Raw genomic sequence first — 19825 nt, 5'->3', positions numbered from 1 at the left:
ATTTTTTAAAAAGTTATCTTCTGACTTGTACCTGTTCTTTACTTAAATAGATGCAAGTTATGAGATTGAGAGAAAACAATTGCAAATCACCTTTCTATCCACTGTTTTTCACTTTTGACTTTGAAGAAAGAAAGTGTTTAATTTCATGAAGTACAATTTATAGTTTTCTTTTGTCATCCCTTCTCTGTTGGTGTCCTATAAGGGTTTTGGCTCACCTAAAGTCAAGAAGATTTACTCCTATAGTTTCTTCAAAGGCTTTTATACTTTTAACACTTATATTGAGGTCTATTTTGAGTTTATCTTGGAGTGAAATTGGAGTTAATTTTGTATATTGTGTCAGGAAGCGCCAGGTGGATACCCAGTGGTCACAGCAATATTTGCTGAAAGAGTATTCCTTCTCTAATTCCTTCTCTATTTTATACCAACTTGTGATCAAAGAACTCAGTGGCCTCTTGCTTGCTAGAATAGTTGTGACCAACTTGCTTCAAAATTCTAAAAATTGAAGAATAATTTTGTTGAAAATTTAGTGAATATTAAGCATTCGGTAATACACATGAGGACACATTAGGGGGAAAATCTGCCAGCAACTTTGTCTTACACATAATAAGCCTGGTACCTGGTACACATAAGGTACCTGGCACAAGTACACATAATAAACCTGGTACCTGGTACACATAATAAACCTGGTACCTGGTACACATAATGTACCTGGTACAAGTACAAGTAAATTATATTGTGATGTAGATATTAAGGTCCATTTATCCTCTGTTTCCCCTCCTTTCCATTATATACAACAAACTGTCATGGAAAGACCGTTAGGATGTCCTCCATTCCCAGAAATGAACCAAAACATCTTTTGCATAGATTATGTGCCTCCAATTTGGGATATTTGTCCACCACTGTTACTACAAAATAAAAAACCAGTGAATTTGCTCTAAGGAGAAATATGCATAGGCATGCATACTCGATGTATGCTCCTCCTTCCAGGCAGGTCCAGGCACAGGATATGGGGGTAGGCAGGGAGAATCACATTGAATATAGGCCACAGAACTTAAGCATGTGTAGGTGAGGGTCAAGTCCCATTTCATCTCCAAGATCCTCTGCCCTCTCAGGATGAGGAGGTGTCAAGAACATGAAATTCTAGGAGCAAATATCTATGTTCAATGCCACTGACACACGAACACAGTCATATCTCAAGAAAACTAAAGCTTATAAAGAGAATGTTGCAATAGCGTAAGCAGTCTGGTGAGTTGGGTGAGAGTTCGCTGATGAATTCAATGGTCAGCGTCATAACCTGGTTTTTCAATAAGCTGACCAATTCCGTTTTCCGAGATAAAGATAAAACAAGAAGGTCTAGCAGTCCTTCCGAAGACAATAAGCTCATTACTGAACCACAAATCAATAGGTCACCTGGGTATGAAACACACCAGCGTGGCTTTGCCCCGAGAGACACATGCAGGGAGAATATAAGATTTATGAGGCTAGAGTGAGGAGTCAGAATTAAACATTTACAACTACTTTTTTTTTTTTAACTTAAACGAGCCTCTGTAGATTATTCATTTGGTAAATAGATGTTTATTGAAAAAATATTAACTCCTTCTAATGTTTCTGCTGAAAGATGAGAACAAGAGATAAAAACTATTCAATACTTCATCAGCATTTTACCCATATTTGCCACTGAAAAGGTAAAAATATGTATATATTTTGCTCGGATTCATTTTAAGCACTGAAATGCTTAAAATGAAGCATTTTAAGCTTCATTAAAGCTTAAAAGAGAGAGAACATCAGTGATAAGCACACATGGCATGTGGGTTTTGTTATAAATCCCATGGGCAAGAGATCTTCAGGTCTCCTCAACTCTTTGTACAAAAATGGTATTTGCTTTAATACAGTGAAGATGTAAGAGGAAGAGAACAAAGGTCAAGAAAATGCCTAGGGCACCTGGGTGGCTCAATTTGGTAAGCATCTGCCTTTGGCTCAGGTCGTGATCTCAGATCCTGGGGTTGAGCCCCGAGTTGTGCTCCCTGCTCAGTGGGGAGACTGCTTGTCCCTCTCCCTCTACCCTCTTGCTGGTTCTCTCTTGCTCTCTCAAATAAATAAAATTTAAAAAGAAAACATCCAATAACAGTACTTAACCTGCAACAGTAGCTTGTGAGGTAATAATAAAGAGTTCCCATCAAATATAGGACACTCTCTGATAAATGCTTTATGCTGCAAAAGCAATTCTGAATGAACCTTCCCATCCTCGATGTCTGGCATATAGTCAATGTTGCACTTATATGTGACCTGCTGGGGGCGGGACGTCACTCGGAAATGGTTTGTGAATAGCTTTACAGGTCTACCCAGCGTGCCTGCAAAAATGAATCCACGTGTCAATAATGAAACAAGCAGACCGACTGTACCTAAATAATGTGGATATCCCAATACTGAAATCCAAAGTTAGGCCAAACAAGGATATTAACCACCAAACACAAACATTTACATACAGCTGATGTCCAGAGTATGTATCATCCATTTAGAGGAGTCCTCACTCAAGCAGACATTTAGAGAGTTAAAATAGAAGATTAAAATATTTAACAAGAGATCAGAAGAAAGATCTCTAACACAAGGCTTCCAACAGGGGGAGTGGGTGGGGAGCCAGAATAATGTTAATGCTGTAATTATGTTCAGGTTTCTTTTTTCTAAAGTCTCAGTGCATTCAAAGAGCTGGGTCATTCTGTCTTAGTGGCTATAAAAGGAAGAGAAAAATGGAGAGTCCATCTAGGACGCTCTAATAGTCTCTGTTTCTGCAAAATTGGGTGCCATTACAACAACGTAAGCAGATTGGGAGCTTACCTCCACTCACAGTGATGGCATGAAGCTTTACACACACTCTTAAACACAAACATGCACAGGTTTCACGTGAACAATTCCCTCATGCTGGGTCGTTAACGGCCAGCATACCTGTTGTGGACTCTCTAACATGTTCCAAGTACTGTCGGGTATCCACCACATGGTCTTGAAAAATGCCCCCAAAACGCTTTTTCTCCTTCAGTGAGGTTGCCTGCAGTCTAGTTGCCAGCTGAAGTTCCTCTACATGGAAACGGATGTGAAAGCCATGAGTGTTATACAATAAAAAAAAGGGGGGGGAGGAAACATAAAACCACAAAGGACAATATTAAACACCAGCTATTAAGTAAAACTAAGTTGAGGTTGCTGGAGTTAGGAAAGTTACGACTGTCCAAGAATCCAAAGGGTATTTCAGTCATTGGTCACCAGAAAGGGGGAATGGGACCTGGAAACCCCTCTGAACAAGACCCCACCCCACATCAGTGGCCGGCCTGGCCAGCCCCACATCCATCCCCATGGAATTTACTTTTGCGCCAGACACTTGTTCGGAGTGCAAGCTTCAAAGCAGAAACTTTGTCCTTAGCCAGCGGCTTTATAGGCCAATCACTTGGCACCTCACTGCCCTCTCAAGAGCACTGGAAAATGCTGACTGAATAAGCAGTTTATTTTTCAGAAGTGCATGAAATTGCCTTTGATACAAAATAACTGAGACGTTCTTTTTATTAACAGCTACTGGAAAAGGCTCTATTTTTTAATTACGTTGAAATATGTATACAGATTTTACGAGGCACCATTTGGAGGACAAGACAAAGCAGTCTTTCAAACACCCTGGAAGAGGGGATTTATGAAGATGATGGAGGAGTAGGGTCCTCACCTCACCAGGTCCTCCCGACTTACCTACAGAACTTCCAAATCATCCTGAACACCTACGAATGTGACCTGAAGTTTAAAGAGAGAACAGCCGGAACTCTACAGAGAGAAAAGTTTTGGCTTCTAACAAGACAAGACAGGAAGAGGGAAGGGGGGGAAAGAGAAGGGTGGAAAAAGAAGGGGGGAAAGGGAAAGGAAAGGAAGGAAGAAGCCTGGGGGCAGGTGGGGGGTGGGGAGCTGCGGGCCAGAGGAGGTGGCTCCAGCCTGGCGGGAAAGCCTGGGCGCCCCTAGAGCCCAGCCCCGGAGAGGAGGGCGTCGGGCTGAACCCCAGGAGGGGCGGCGGAGCCCCCAGGCTCCCGGGGTCACGAGCAGACGAGGCGCGCCCGGGGCAGAGCGCCCCACAGCCCGCGGGCCGAGCTCGGGACAGCGCTGGAGCCGCAGCCGGCGGGGCCTCGGGGAGAAGCGGGGGGCGCGGGGGGCGCGGGGGCAGGCGGGGGCTCCGGGCGGGCGGGCGCTGCGCCTGCTGCCTTCGGGCGCCCGCCGCGGCCCCGGGAGCGCGATGCCGGCAGCACAGGCCCCGGAGCCCAGGGCGGGGGACACGGCCGGGGTCCTGCCTCCCCCTGGGGCGAACAGAGGCTTCAAGACTGCAGAATTAAGATCTCATCAGGCAATTAAATGGGGATTAAATTAAAAAGCAATTAAATGGGGATCCCTGGGTGGCGCAGGGGTTTGGCGCCTGCCTTTGGCCCAGGGCACGATCCTGGAGACCGGGGATCGAGTCCCACGTCGGGCTCCCGATGCATGGAGCCTGCTTCTCCCTCTGCCTATGTCTCTGCCTCTCTCTCTGTGTGTGTGACTATCATAAATAAATCAGAATTTTAAAAAAATCAATTAAATGAGGTTCAATCCAAATTGGGGGTCCTAATGGCAAGGCATAAGGTGCTGGAAGAAAGAATGAGCAACACAGAAGACTCCTTGATGGCAAGGAAGGAAGCTGAGGAAAACAGAGAAAAACAATGAAAGGACCACGAGGAAAGGTTAAGGGAAATACATGACAGCTTCAGAAGGTAGAATTACGTATCACTGGGGTTCCAGAGAGCACCCAGAAGGACAGAGGGCCAGAAAGCATATTTGAACAAATCCAAGCTGAGAACTTCCCTAATTTGAGGAGGAGAACAGGCATTCAGACCCAGGAGATAGAGTGGTCCTCCTCCCAAATCAATAAAAACCATTCAATACCTCCACACTTAATAGTGAAACTTGCAAATTCCATAGAAAAAGAGAAAATCCGTAAAGTAGTTAGAGACAGCAGATTCTTAACGAATATGGGGAGAATTATTACATTAATAGCAGACCTCTCCTCAGAGACCTGGGAGGCCAGAAAGGGCTGGCGGGATTGATTCAGGGTCCTAGATGAGAAGAACATGCAGCAAGGCTCTCGTTCAGAATAGAAGGAGAGATAAAGAGCTTCCAAGATAGGCAGAAACTGCAAGAATATGTGACCACCAAACCAGCTCTGCAAGAAATATTAAGGAGTATCATAGGAAACTTAACATGCTTCCAGAAAATTTGTTCAGGTTTAAGTGAGCAGTTGAGATAGAAATGATTTAGATATGCTGTGATTTAGTCTATGGTTTTATTCCAAAATTAGTCACCATGCAGAGTCTGTTTTTATAACGTATGCATAATGATTGTACTATATAGGAAGGATGACGTGGTGTTACATTATCCCTAATAGGAACAATGCTTTTAACTGTTAAAGAGTAATCTTGCTTTCCTCAGGAGGGGGGGAAAAAAACCAACTCTACAGAGCTCCAGACATTCTGTACAATCCCTTAGAGGATGGGGCTTCTGCACACACTTTTGGTCAAAGAAGAGACTAAGGGCACATCTTTTGAAAACATTCTAATGAAATGACTCATGCACCCATTCCACCTATAACTGAATTTAACTCAAATACCAATAACTAGAGCTTGGCTCAGCAGGGATTCCTTAGAGCCAGGTATAAAGCCTTGTGAAGGAAGCCGGGGTATGCCACCCCAAAATATACATATATATATATTTTTGGGAAGAGGAATCCAGAAACAAATCTTAGTGTTAATGTCTTCCCATATATTTACCTTTCCAGTTTGCCACCCTTGATAGCCTAAAACTGCTTTTCTTTAGCCTATCATTTTTTCTACAAATGTATTATTGTTCTTTGCTGAAGATGCTATAAAGCCCAGTTTTAAGCTGCTGCTTTGAGTTCCTCCTTGTTTTTGATTTCTTCAGTGTGATGTGCACTGCAAACCTTTATAAATTTTTTCTTTTGATGATATCCTCTTGGTAATGAGTCCCCCCGGAAATCCTAAGATGGGTAGATATGGAGTTTAGCCTCCCCCCACACCAGCACTCGTTCTAGTTGTATCCTCATGGAAGAACGCAGGCAAAAATGAACTCTTTGCTTGGTCGGCAATTAGCCTGGGACAGGCCATCCCAGAGATGCAGCTGCCTACATGAGATTGTGAACTTTTTGCGTCCGCTACACTGGTGGACTTTCTCCTAACATACTGAACACTGGAATCCTCAAATTAAAACCCCAAAAGATCCAAGGTCTTTCTTTCATGCAGAAAGGATTCTGCACATCAAGAAACAGGCATGTTGAGGTTTTCAACTTAAATATCACTTGCTTTACATGGTGGTAACATGCTTTTTATATGAAGAAATAAGAACCGTTTACTTAATATCATATAGCTACACTGTTCTATCAGATTATCTTTTTTCTCACGAAACTAAAACATTTGCAATGTCGCATCTTGAAACTGTTAGTGTTTGTAGCATTGAGATGTTTTGCAAGTATACACCGATGACGGAGACTGACCCTTCCTTGTGGGGAAATTTATGTTAAGTTTGAAAGTAAAACACCTGAAATGCTATATGTGCTATATTTCCTGAATTGCCCGTACTTAATCTCAATGACATCGGATCAAAACACTATGATCATATTTTATTTTTATTATTATTTTTTTATTTTTTTTAAATTTATTTATGATAGTCACACAGGGAGAGAGAGAGGCAGAGACATAGGCAGAGGGAGAAGCAGGCTCCAAGCACCGGGAGCCTGACATGGGATTCGATCCTGGGTCTCCAGGATCGCGCCCTGGGCCAAAGGCAGGCGCCAAACCGCTGCGCCACCCAGGGATCCCTATGATCATATTTTAATGACTAGAGTCCACTGTGCATTAGTTGGGCAAGAAAAATTTCATTTTGACTGATAGTACCCTCACCTGTATAATGGAAATGTACAGGACCTAGCCCTTTAATTTGTGAATCCTACTCATTCTTAACATTACAAACTATGTGCAGAGTGACTGCATACCTGCAGTTTCTTAAAAGGAAAATTAAAAAACAAGTTTTTTCTCTTCTCCAGAAGTTTTTCCTTTCTGGTTTTGACATTAAAAAGCCCAACCTTGGGATGCCTGGGTGCCTCTGAGGTTTGGTGTCTGCCTTCCGCCCAGGGCGTGATCCTGCAGACTCGGGATCGAGTCCCGCATCGGGCTCCCTGCGTGGAGCCTGCTTCTCCCTCTGCCGGTGTCTCTGCATCTATCTGTGTGTCTCTCATGAATACATAAATAAAATCTTTGAAAAATGATTGAAATCTGATGTTCTGGATAGCCTTTACATGGAAAAAGAGATTGTTCTCAGTACTCAGAACAACTGGATAGAGAAAGTCACTCCCCCAGTTAGGCCTCATATTGTTACGTTGAAGATGACTGGACGTTTTCTTCATAAATTCACACCTCCCATACGTTTCCTTCTTGTTACCTACACTGCCGGGATCTTGAAATCCCTTCGCGGTGATGGCCTGGGGGAAGCCCACGTATCTTTTTGGGCTTCTCCCTATATTTATGTCAGCTTTCGTATCTGTACATAATACATCCCAGACACAGGGATAAACAGGTAACATAGCTGAACTATCAGGGGGCATTATCCTAAGGTTCTGTTGTACTAACATTTCTGTTTCCTCGGCATCTTAGGTTTGCTTCCTAGGCCTGTAATTAAACGGTGTCTGTTTCTGATGAAGCACTCTAATTGTAACTTGCCTCAGTTAACTCCTGGGAGTGAGTTTGTAAAAGCCTACCTTCTCAGGTATCTAGGCAGGGTTGACTATTTATGGACTGTGGCATTCACCGTGAAAAGTGCTACTTAAATGCAAGGGATGCTTTTCAAGAACTCTGACGCCAGTAAAATGTCCACATTAATAAAATGTTCTCCCTTGAAACATGATTCTAGGTAACTCAAAGAATAAGCCCAAGAAGCTTCTGGATAGAAGTATGACCAAAAAACAATTATTGCACCATCTTTCTGATCGAGGAATGTCAAACATTAGATGTGTTGTCTAGTTTATGGATACATAAAAGGAACTCATAATCCATCCCCGATACTATCTTTTGTACCACCACCAGGTAGAAATGAATAGGGCAGAAACGACTGATCCCACTTACCTGGGAAAGAAACTGGGGCACAGAAAGCTTTAGCAGTCTTTGTACGTCACACATTCCTTTTGGCTTTCTTTTGAAGGCTCCTCCATTCCTTGAAAGGTCAGGTAGAAATATCAATAATGGAATTCCAGTGCTGGAGGATCACTTATCCTGACCCTTTCCCTTTTACCAAAGAAGAAACGGAAGCCCTTCAAGATTACCCATTGATACTCCGAGAAGTTCATAAACGTCTTGATTTCTGAAGTGTCACAAAAATCCTACACGATATAAATAAGACTGTTGAGTGGGCCCTGACACATCTGCAGCGCAAGACACCTTGAGTTTGATTTTAATTATATTACAGTTGACTGTATTATATTAAAATAGAATCCCCCCTGCTACTCTAGAGAACCCCACAGTGTCGGGGCCCCACCCTACCTATTCTCGCAGGGCAGCTCGGGCTTCTGCTCTGAAGAAGGTGGGCTCTGGGCAGCCCCTGGGCATGGCCGGCCTCGGAGGGAGGATAGAGAGCTTCGAAGCCCCTGCTGGAAAGGGACAGAGAGGTCTGGGGTCTCAGGCAGTCAAGGTCGGCTATAAACAGCCTGGGAGCCCTTTTGCCAGTGCTCCCATCCCTCAGTGTACAGCCTCTACCTGCCCACCCTGGACACAGAGTAAGAACAAAATATTTGAATAATGAATAGCCAGAACTTTCCCAAGTTGCTAAAAAGTATATACACACAGATTCAGGAAAAATAAAAGAGTCCAAAGTAGTATAAAAAAATAAAGCAGGCTAGGAACCCTGGCTGGCTCAGTCAGTGGAGCGAGGGACTCCTGACCTCAGGGTTGTAAATTCAAGCCCATGTTGAATGTAGAGATTACTTAAAAATAAAATCTTTAAAGTAAATAAATAAACCAGGCCAAGAAATAATATAATGAAACTACTGAAGTCAGTGATAAGGAAACATTTTAAGGTAGAATGAGAAACAAGAAACATTGAATATAGATTAAAGGAAGGAAAAAAGCAAAGAAGAGGAAAAGAGGGAAGGAAGCAAGGGAGGAAGGAAGGGAAGGAAAGAGGCTCATCACAAACTATCCAAACAAGAAGATGATGGAAAGATATCTTTATAATTTGAGAAAGAAAAAAAAAGATCTGTCACCAGGAAATTTTGACAATCTTTGTGACCATGGATTAGACAATTTCTTAGACTGGACATTAAAAGCTCTAAACATTAAAAAATGATAAATTGGGGATCCCTGGGTGGCTCAGCAGTTTGGCGCCTGCCTTTGGCCCAGGGTGTGATCCTGGGGTCCCAGGATCGAGTCCCACATCGGGCTCCCGGCATGGAGCCTGCTTCTCCCTCTGCCTGTGTCTGTGCCTCTCTCTCTCTCTATGTCTATCATGAATAAATAAATAAATAAATAATCTTTAAAAAAATGATAAATTGGACTCAGCAAAATTAAAAATATTTACTCTACAAAAAACAGTGGTAATAAAAGATAAGCCTAGGACTGAGTGAAAATATTTGTAACACATATATGTGATAAAGGACATGTAAGTTGAATATCTAAATAATCTTACTACTCCTTTAATATGAAACCAAGTAACTTAATCAAAATGGGGTTTTGATTATATCATACATTTCACCATAGAAGATAAATGAACGGAAAATACACAGGAAAGGACACTCAACATCATTAGTCATTAGGAAAACACAAACCAGATCACATATGATAGCACTACCTGCTCAGCAGAATGGCTGAAATTAATAAAACCAATAATACTAAGTTTTGTTGAAGATGAGGGACAAAATGATAGTAAGAAATGACATGTACCACTGCACTTTGGAGAGTGGTTTGGTAGTTTCTCAGAAAGTTAAACTTGACTTTCCTAATGATCCAGCAAGTCTTCTTATAGGCATTTACCCAACAAAAATGAAAATGTATGTTTACACAAAGAACTATATTTGAATATTTAACATAGCTTTATAAATAATAGCCAAAACCTGGGCATAAAAATAAAGTGTAACTATTTTTACATCAGAGAATACTGCTCAAAGGTGAGAAGGAATGTACATTCATACAAAAGACAGAGGAAGTACAAAGGTGGTAGGGAACATTTGAGTCCACAGACATCACAGAGACAAAGACATATGGAGGGGTGAGAGGATATGTGGCATTCAGTAAGTACCTATTAGATAATTGGATAAGTTACTGTTTCTCTTGTATTTGAGTCATTTGGTTTGAACATTGAGTCAGAAGATACAGGCAGCTCATGGTAGGATTCAGAATCTGATTATCTTGTAATATGAGTATTTTGACAGGGTAAGGAAAAATCTTGCACAATTATTATGATGATTAAGTCTTTAACTGTGAAGACACAACAGTGTCTGGGACAAAGTAACCACTGCATAAATGCATGCTATTGTAATTATTAGGCCAAATAGATTTGTCTTTTAGAAAGATCTCTCATCCCAGAGTGTACCGGACATGTATGAGTGGATGCAGTTACACGCTGGGAAATAGCGGCAAGGCATTTTCAATCATTTACAATGGAGATATTGAAATCCTGAAGCATCTTCTGTCTTGCCTGGACACCTGGAATGTTCATCATTCTCTCCTGCTATAGTAAACTATCAAATCCTATCAATTTTTCTAGATGCCTGTGAAAGTTTATATTTTTCAGTGAAGCTCATCTACACCACCGTAATTTCAACATCATCTCTCCTTAGGAATATTATTCCATTGACTCGATACTTTTAGTGTTTATAACTCCATCTATTATATATATAATTTACATATTGATGATCTCTATCCAGTGACGTAAGCCAGTAAAGTAATAATTATGTTATGAACTCTAATGATTATGAACTATAAAGTAATGGCAGGTAAAACTTTTAAAATAATTTTCTTTGAAAAAATTAACTGTATCCACAAAAATATTTAGATTTTCAGTATTTAATTTAAAAAAACTGCCTTTTTCTCAAAGGAACAGCATTGATTTATAGTGGAAAAGAAAAGAGTAGGTGAATTATGGATAACAATCAATCATTTGAACTAAAATAATTAATGATATTGATATATTTTCATCGATAGAGAACAGAGATTTCAATTGACTGAAGTTTCCTTAAGGGGGTGGGAGTGAATGGGTGATGGCACTGGGGGTTATTCTGTATGTTAGTAAATTGAACACCAATAAAAAATAAATTAAAAAAAAAGATGATTTTAGTCAAGTAAGTCAGGTGAGCTATAACTGCTATATAATTCTAGAAAAAATAATGAATTCAAGATTTTGAATTTTTAAAATGTAGTTTGATTAAACAGCAATTCTGGCACAAATATTTTTGTTATGGTAAAATACACATACAATTTACCATTTTAACCACTTTCAAATGTGAAATTTAGCATTTACTCTACATGCACAATGTGTGAAACCATTACTTCTATCTAGCTCCAAACATTTTTATCAACCCCGAAAGAAACCACCTATCTATTATGTTCCCATCGCTTCGTGCCCAGCCCAGCCTCTGGCAACCACAAATCTTCCTGTCTCTATGTATGTGTCAGCGTGGATTTTTGATATAAATGGAATCATATTAATATGTAACTTTTATGTCTGGTTTCTTTCCCTTATTATAAAGTTTTCAAGCTTGATCCGTGTTGTAGTATGTGTTAGGACTTCATCCTTTCTAGGGCTGAATAATATACTTTATATGTATTATGTCACCTTCTGTTCATCTGTTCATCAGTTGGTGGATATTTGCATCATTTCTACCTTTTGGCTATTGTGAATTTTGCTATGAACATCTACATACAATTTTTTGTTTGAATAATAGTTTTCATTCTTTTGAGCAGATACCTAGGAGTGAAATTGCTGGGTCAGATTGCCATTCTCTGTTTAAGTTACTAATGATAAATCTTTTTTTTTTTTTTTATTGGTGTTCAATTTACTAACATACAGAATAACACCCAGTGCCCGTCACCCATTCACTCCCACCCCCCGCCCTCCTCCCCTTCTACCACCCCTAGTTCGTTTCCCAGAGTTAGCAGTCTTTACGTTCTGTCTCCCTTTCTGATATTTCCCATACATTTCTTCTCCCTTCCCTTATTTTCCCTTTCACTATTATTTATATTCCCCAAATGAATGAGAACATATAATGTTTGTCCTTCTCCGACTGACTTACTTCACTCAGCATAATACCCTCCAGTTCCATCCACGTTGAAGCAAATGGTGGGTATTTGTCATTTCTAATAGCTGAGTAATATTCCATTGTATACATAAACCACATCTTCTTTATCCATTCATCTTTCGTTGGACACCGAGGCTCCTTCCACAGTTTGGCTATTGTGGCCATTGCTGCTAGAAACATCGGGGTGCAGGTGTCCCGGCGTTTCATTGCATTTGTATCTTTGGGGTAAATCCCCAACAGTGCAATTGCTGGGTCGTAGGGCAGGTATATTTTTAACTGTTAAATCTTTTTATTAAGATGTATTCTTTGCTGTGTTGATATTATGGCTAGGGAATCTGAAAGAGATTATATATATATGTGCAGGTACAACTTCACATGCCAATGTATTACTGAAACATATAGAGAGATATACATGTGTATATACATATATACGTCACATGATAGGCCTGAAAAGTAATCTGTTAATAGAAAATGTTTTGGGATCCCTGGGTGGCGCAGTGGTTTAGCGCCTGCCTTTGGCCCGGGGCGCGATCCTGGAGACCCAGGATCGAATCCCACGTTGGGCTCCTGGTGCATGGAGCCTGCTTCTCCCTCTGCCTGTGTCTCTGCCTCTTTCTCTCTCTGTGTGTGTGACTATCATAAATAAATTAAAAAAAATTAAAAAAAAAGGAAATGTTTTCCTCATAATATGTATTATTAACTATAATGCTATTGATTAATGGCTATATGCCAGATTTTTATTACTAAGATTTTGAACATGAATAAGTCACCTTATACATGGTTCTTGCCTTAAAAAAAAATTAAATCTAAATGAATACAGAAAAAAATACAGGAGAGCTAGGGAACGAAAGGTAAGTCTGATCCATAATGGGACGGATAAAAATCTTGTATGTGTTTAGAATTGAAAAACAAACTTTATGTGGCTTTTCAATCTGAAGATCCTTATATGAGGAGAGGATCTATATAATAATAAGATCATTCTATTGTCAAGCTTCTAAAAAATCAAGAGCCAGGGCAAATGAAAGTTGGATGGCTTTGGAACCTAAAATAAACTAGCAAATTGTACTTACTGAACCTGGATCCAAACTGTATTCTGCCAATCCCCTCTGAAGCTGGGAACTGGCTTTTCTGTGTACTGGTTTCCAACATGGAGTCACATTTCAGTTAGGTCCCCACCCAGAGGGAAGCATAGATGCAGTAGTGGCTGAAAGATTCTTTTGAAACTAATAAGCTGGATTTCCTTGAGATTCAGGACACTACATGAAAAGGTTTCCAACTTTGGATTTCTCGCAACTTTGGATCTCTCCTGCTGTTCCCTATGAAACTGGGAGAGGATACTAGAGTAGATTATGTGGTTCAGATCATCTTACCACGCTGGTGAAGTTAAAATCCATAGCAGATGGATTTCAAATAAGCCTTCCACCTCAATACTGCATCTCAGTCTTCCAATCCAGATGTATGTATTAGCACTCTTGATGCAATCACTAAAAGAAGTACTTACAGCTGTATAATCAGCTGCAAAATAACTTGGTGTAATTCACATGACTGGTTTATTTATCTATTTTTTAAGATTTTATTTATTCATTAGAGACAGAGAGAGAGAGAGAGAGAGAGAGAGAGAGAGAGGCGGAGACACAGGCAGAGGGAGAAGCAGGCTCCATGCCAGGAGCCCGACGCGGGACTCGATCCCGGGACTCCAGGACCACGCCCTAGGCCAAAGGCAGGCACTAAACTGCTGAGCCACCCAGGGATCCCCACATGACTGGTTTATGACCAGCAACATCTCTGTCAAAATGACCATTGTGTGACTATTTAAATATTTTGGTTTTACTAGATTCTTCCCCTCAGGTGTTTAATAACTATCAAACAAGAATGAAGAGCTGGGTAAAATGGTGAAAAACTTCAAAGAGGTGGCCAGCATCCCTGACTTGGTTTATGTATACAAATTCTGACATGGGCATATAATAAATAAGTAGCATCTATAAGCATTTTGTATACAGATAGAGAATGTTGCTATTACCTGTTTATATTTTTTCTTTCTCTTGATTGAATGAAAGTTACTTAAGGAGAGTTTATGGTTTTTTTTCTTTCTTGTTTTTTTTTATCCCAAACCCCACAAAGTCCAACCTACTGGTGATAGATAAATGATCAATTAAGAATGAGTGAATTCAGATGAAAATTCTAGGTATCTTAATGGTTTCTAGTGATGACTTTCAGGGTCATGTATCTAAACTCTTCCATTTTCAGACAACATGCTATTTATAATGGGCTTATTCATACTACATTGATATTAATCTTTTACCAGAATGATTAAAGGAATGATTTTTTTGTTATAAAACATTTAATGTTAACCTACAACACAATGGAAACTTTTATGAAAAAAATTTAAAGTACACTAGATTTCTTCAGTAAATTATCACGTAAACTATTCAGGCTCAGTACAAGTTGGGACACTGCATCTTTTGTGGAGGGATTTCCTGTTTGCTGCATTCCTCACAAGTCCTAAAAAAAAAAAAAAAAAAAAAAAGGAAACAGTTGCAAAGTGGAGCTCCTTGTTCAAGCACCAGGTAATACTCCCCTGATTTTGCATTCTGGGGGTTATCACTCCTTCCTCCCACAGTCATTTTCTGAAACTCTTTCCTTGGCCTTGGCACCATTAGCAATTTTCATAATGACTGCTCAGTTGAAGATTCTAGGTTCCTTATTATTTTTTAAGAGATATTCTCTGATCATTTTTTATCCAAACATCACAGTGGAGGCAAGCAAGGACAAAAGAATTATTTGCTGCAGGAAATTATGCAGAAGTGGAAGAAAAGACCAGAAATGCCCCCACTAACTGCAGAAATTCAACTGACTCCAACTGGGTGTCTTTGCTTGGTCATTTCCCATGTTATTCAGTTGAATCTACAACGTCAGTTTTGGGATGCAGAAGAGAACTTGAAACAAGTGTTTTTTTTTTTTTTTTTTTAGGTTGATGGCTTGCTGTTTGATAAACAGCTGAAATAACCCAGAGGTGATCTGGAAATGAGAGAATCCTTGCAGATCATCGGCTTCTCAGTATTTTCTCCCTTGCAGGTCCCATGGAGTTCCGAGGTCCTTGGGAGTAACAGATTGTACTGGCTTTAAGTGACAAAATGTGCATCCTTCCTGGAGGAGGAAGGGAGATGACACCTATGCAGCAGCCCTCGGTAAGGAGACAGGAATGGGGTCTGAGCAAAGCAGGCTTGTTTCCACACGTACTAGGAAGGAACATGTGCTTCAGATAAAACTTCCTGAAACCTAAAGTAAATGGGTAGGCCATCCCAAGAACTGTACCGACATACACTTTTTCTTAATAATCTGGCATCTGACCTCCTTCCCTGAGCAAGTATTGAAAGTCCAAGAGACATAACGTGCACATTGTAGAATAAGATGCAGACTGAATTAAGGAAAAAGTTTTACAACTTCCCAAAGACGTGTGGGCAAAACACCCAAAACAATACCCAACCTAGAGAAGGCCCTTATTATCCTGCCCTTCTGTGTACTGCCAGGGAAATAGCTATGAGTTTGACAGGGAGGGAGACTCGAAGTTAAGTGGGAAATTCCTCTTTGCATGGTTGTAAGCATGAAGCAGACTTCACATAAGGCTGAATAGAGAACATGCTTTATCCTGGTATCCATTCCAGATACCTTTCATGCCAATAGACAGTGACTTCCCACTCATCTAGCCTTGAGGCAGCAGTAAACAAAATGGAATAATAGGCAGCCAGGAGCAAAATTAAATTAAATTTTCCTAGAGATGGTGTTTTAGACATCTGTGCCAAGACCCCTGGGTAATTCCCGGGCTCCCTAGGTGGTGCCTTGTGAGGTTCCTTATCCTGTCCCTTACCCATGTTTACCCCAACCACTGTGGGATGCAGAGGAGAAGCCACGTACATCACTGCTACCTAAAAGAGAAAGAGTTGCCCTTAGATTTTAGGGAAGCAAGAGAGAAAGCCTTTGGAGCCTGCAAATCTACCACGTTATGTTTTATCTTGATATGAAGCCTGGCCTCAAAGCATGCTAGGCTCCAGTTACTTCAGTAGGTTGCTGTGTTACAAGTCTGCACCAGTCTAGCTATAGAACACTTTGGAATATTTGCCAGCTCATGCTGACATCTGTTAATAATACATGGCATGACCCATGTACCCAATACCATAAACTCAACCAAAGAAGGGACATCCATCCAGAGGTTAAAAAACCCCTATTACCTCAACACAGCAATAGAGGGAGAGAATTAAAACCTGCCTCCAGCATGTGGCTATATCAGAAACTAACTGTACCTTCCAGCAGATTACACACACCTGGAGTTCTGTCTTGGCTCCCTTCAAGGTTTCTAGTTCTATCCTTGAACCACCACCACCACCACCACCACCACCACCACCCACTTCTCCCACTGAGACAGGCAGGGCACCATCATGGGGTTCTGCTGGTTCTACCATTGACCCTGCTAGTCGTTTGGGAAGGCACCAAGATTGGCAATTCAGGAACACTCGGGGCTGGGCAGGAAGAGCACGCACACATCAGAAGAGGAATGAAGAGCTGCTATCCTTTGGTTCAGATTGCATAGTAACCATCTAGTACAGATTCCAAGGGACAACTGCAGTTAATGAGTATACACAGAGTTCACACTGCATATATGGGGATATCTGTACAGAGACTTTGTAGGGCAATGAACTCAGATTTCCTCCCAATACTCCAAGCGAGGCACGTAGATGGTAAGGAAGGACAGCAAGAGTTGGACCATAAAGAACCACCTCTCTAGGAATGTGAGAGGGACAATGGCAAAAATAAGCACAAACCAGCCCAGTTCACCTTTATTACACTCTTGTGGGCTAAGGACCCCAGGGCATGAATTCATGGGCTTAAGAATTGGCTCTTTATCAAATAAAGTTAAAAAAAAAAAAACAGCTATGTTGTGGGACAGGAAATTTAACAAAATCCCCTACCCCTGGACAAGCAGAGCAGGACTGACTATTTTGGGCTGCACCTGCCTTGTGCTGACCTGCTTGTTACTTAAGGACACAACATTGTTAGCCTCATTCCTCTGGTCATTACAAAGCAAAAAAAACATTTAGAAGTTATTCATAAAATGTGGGAAGTTCAAGGAGCATCTCTCTTCTGTGCCTCTTCTCTGGTGGTGGGAGAAGCAAGTCGTCAGGAGATGCTGCAGTAGTAGCTGGTTGATAGATGTTTTTTTCCACTTTTATTTTTCATAAAAGCAAGGATGAATGAGAACTAGTGGGAATGTTCCCTTCCCCAGTTGGGACAATGACTGGGTCGAAGAGTCTCCTTTCTTTGGAAGGTGTGTGGTGCAGAGGCAGTAGGGAAGGGTGGGCTTGCCAGTGGGAACGTTCACTGCTGACCTTCGCACACACACACACAGGTGGTGACTCTTTTGGGCTGCATGGTTTTTGATCCTCCCTTAGGATACAGCAGTCTTAAAAAAAATATTGTATTATAATAATAATATGAATTTCTCTCTCGGTTTTTGTTTGTTTGTTTCTCCATTTCTTTTTTTTTTAATTTATTTTTTATTGGTGTTCAATTTACTAACATACAGAATAACCCCCAGTGCCCGTCACCCATTCACTCCCACTCCCCACCCTCCTCCCCTTCTACCACCCTAGTTCGTTTCCCAGAGTTAGCAGTCTTTACGTTCTGTCTCCCTTTCTGATATTTCCCACACATTTCTTCTCCCTTGCCTTATATTCCCTTTCACTATTATTTATATTCCCCAAATGAATGAGAACATATAATGTTTGTCCTTCTCCGACTGACTTACTTCACTCAGCATAATACCCTCCAGTTCCATCCACGTTGAAGCAAATGGTGGGTATTTGTCATTTCTAAGTTTCTCCATTTCTTTTAGGGATTAGGGTAGGAGGGGAGAGGGAAAAAAAAATGTCATTCATCTTTCAGGTCCTGAACAGAGAACTTCTGTGTGACTGAGTCTGGCCTCCTGAAGTGTGGGGGTGTTGGGCCACTCCTCTGAAGGGATGCAAGGCAGCACCCACCAGGGAAAGTTGGCTTCAATCTGAAACTTTTCAGGGCTTTCTTTCAAGGAGAAGAAGAAGTCATGGATTACTGTTAGAGACTGTGAAAAGTGGAATCACCTCTCTACTCGAGAATCATTGGCTAATTTGAAAATGATCTTGACACTTTCAGGGTCATCCGGGGAAGGCTCTGGGGGCAGACACTCCAGCTTCCCCTCCTTTTCCTCTTGTAAATTCCGCGCACCTCTCTCCTCTGCCAACTTTTGCTGTTGCACCTCCTCCTCCTCCTTGTGCCCCTTCAGCTCCGGTTCCTCCCGTGTCTTCCTTTCCTTCTCCTGGTCAGCCCTGAGAGAGGCCAGATAGGCCTCGTCTTTCTGTTGTCGCAGGACCTGGGTCTGATTTCATTCTTCCCTTTCAAGGTGTTCTGACACGAGGTAAGTCTGGTTTGCATCCATGATACATGTCAGCTGGTTAATAAGGTCATCGGGTCCCACTGCAGTCATTCTCTGATCCTTCAGCATAATCAAGGCCAGGAATGGATAGGTGTTCCCTCCTAAAGCCTGCAAGTCCCTATATCCCGCAGGTTTATTTGTGGAGCATGCCCAGAGAAGCATCCTAGTGTTTATTAGGGAAATAACTTCAGGGCCCAGAGTGTGTTGCTACAGAACTCATCGGAGTCCTGGGGATCATCTCCATGAAGACAAACCAAAAGCAACCAAAGCTCCCGCTTGGCATCGTTAAGTGCCTGGCTGTACGTTCCCTGGTAGAAGGCAGGGTGTGCCCTCCCATATTTCTCTTCAAAAGAGAGCATAAATGAAACAATGTCCCCAACGGGGTCAGTGACCCGGCTGCGAGGGGCAAACCTAAATATATCAAGTATTGTGTAGGTAAATCGGAATGGAAGCATTATTAAGTAATAACCCCATCCAGGCAGCCCCCTTGGCTGTGGTCTTGCAACAGCATAACTGTAGGGCCTGTGCTCAGCTGTATTAACTTGCAGGGGTCAGGATGGAGGTGGGTTGAAAACATCTGGCACACCCTCTTGTTCATTCAATCGGTCCTGTACAGCAGCCTCTATGTCCCAGTAATGCTGTTCCAAGGGATGGCAGCATTGATCCATAGATGCTATGCCAGTCAGATCCTGAAACTGCAGCAGCTTCTCCGTCTGCTCCTGGGTTATATCCGGCTCCTCAGGCGCTGCCATTTGGCTGCCGCCTCTACGCTTCTTAAAGGAATGATTTGATTACCTCTTATTGTAACATAATTTCCTGTTTTTATTTTCATACTCTGGGTGTTTTGTTTTGTTTTGCCTGTTTAAAATTTTTCCTCTAATTAAGTTGCTGATTTTAAAAATACGTTACTCAAGGTTGCTTTTTCTTTGAACAGAATGAATAACAGTGCAGAATGACCACATTTAAAAAAAATTATGCTTGAAACAGTACTTAATTCCATGTTATTTGCCATA

At 41.4% G+C, this 19825-nt stretch overlaps 1 pseudogene; it reads right to left on the bottom strand.

Moving 5' to 3' along the window:
• Positions 1 to 18217: 18217 nt before the first annotated feature.
• LOC144299509 (FAS-associated factor 2 pseudogene) lies at positions 18218 to 19581 on the bottom strand (annotated as a pseudogene).
• Positions 19582 to 19825: the final 244 nt, after the last annotated feature.

The sequence above is a fragment of the Canis aureus genome, chromosome 27 (genome assembly GCF_053574225.1).
Source record: "Canis aureus isolate CA01 chromosome 27, VMU_Caureus_v.1.0, whole genome shotgun sequence".
NCBI classification, from domain to species: Eukaryota; Metazoa; Chordata; class Mammalia; order Carnivora; family Canidae; genus Canis; species Canis aureus.
Note: the sequence above shows the minus strand (reverse complement) of the source record. Positions and strands in the feature narration are given on the sequence as shown.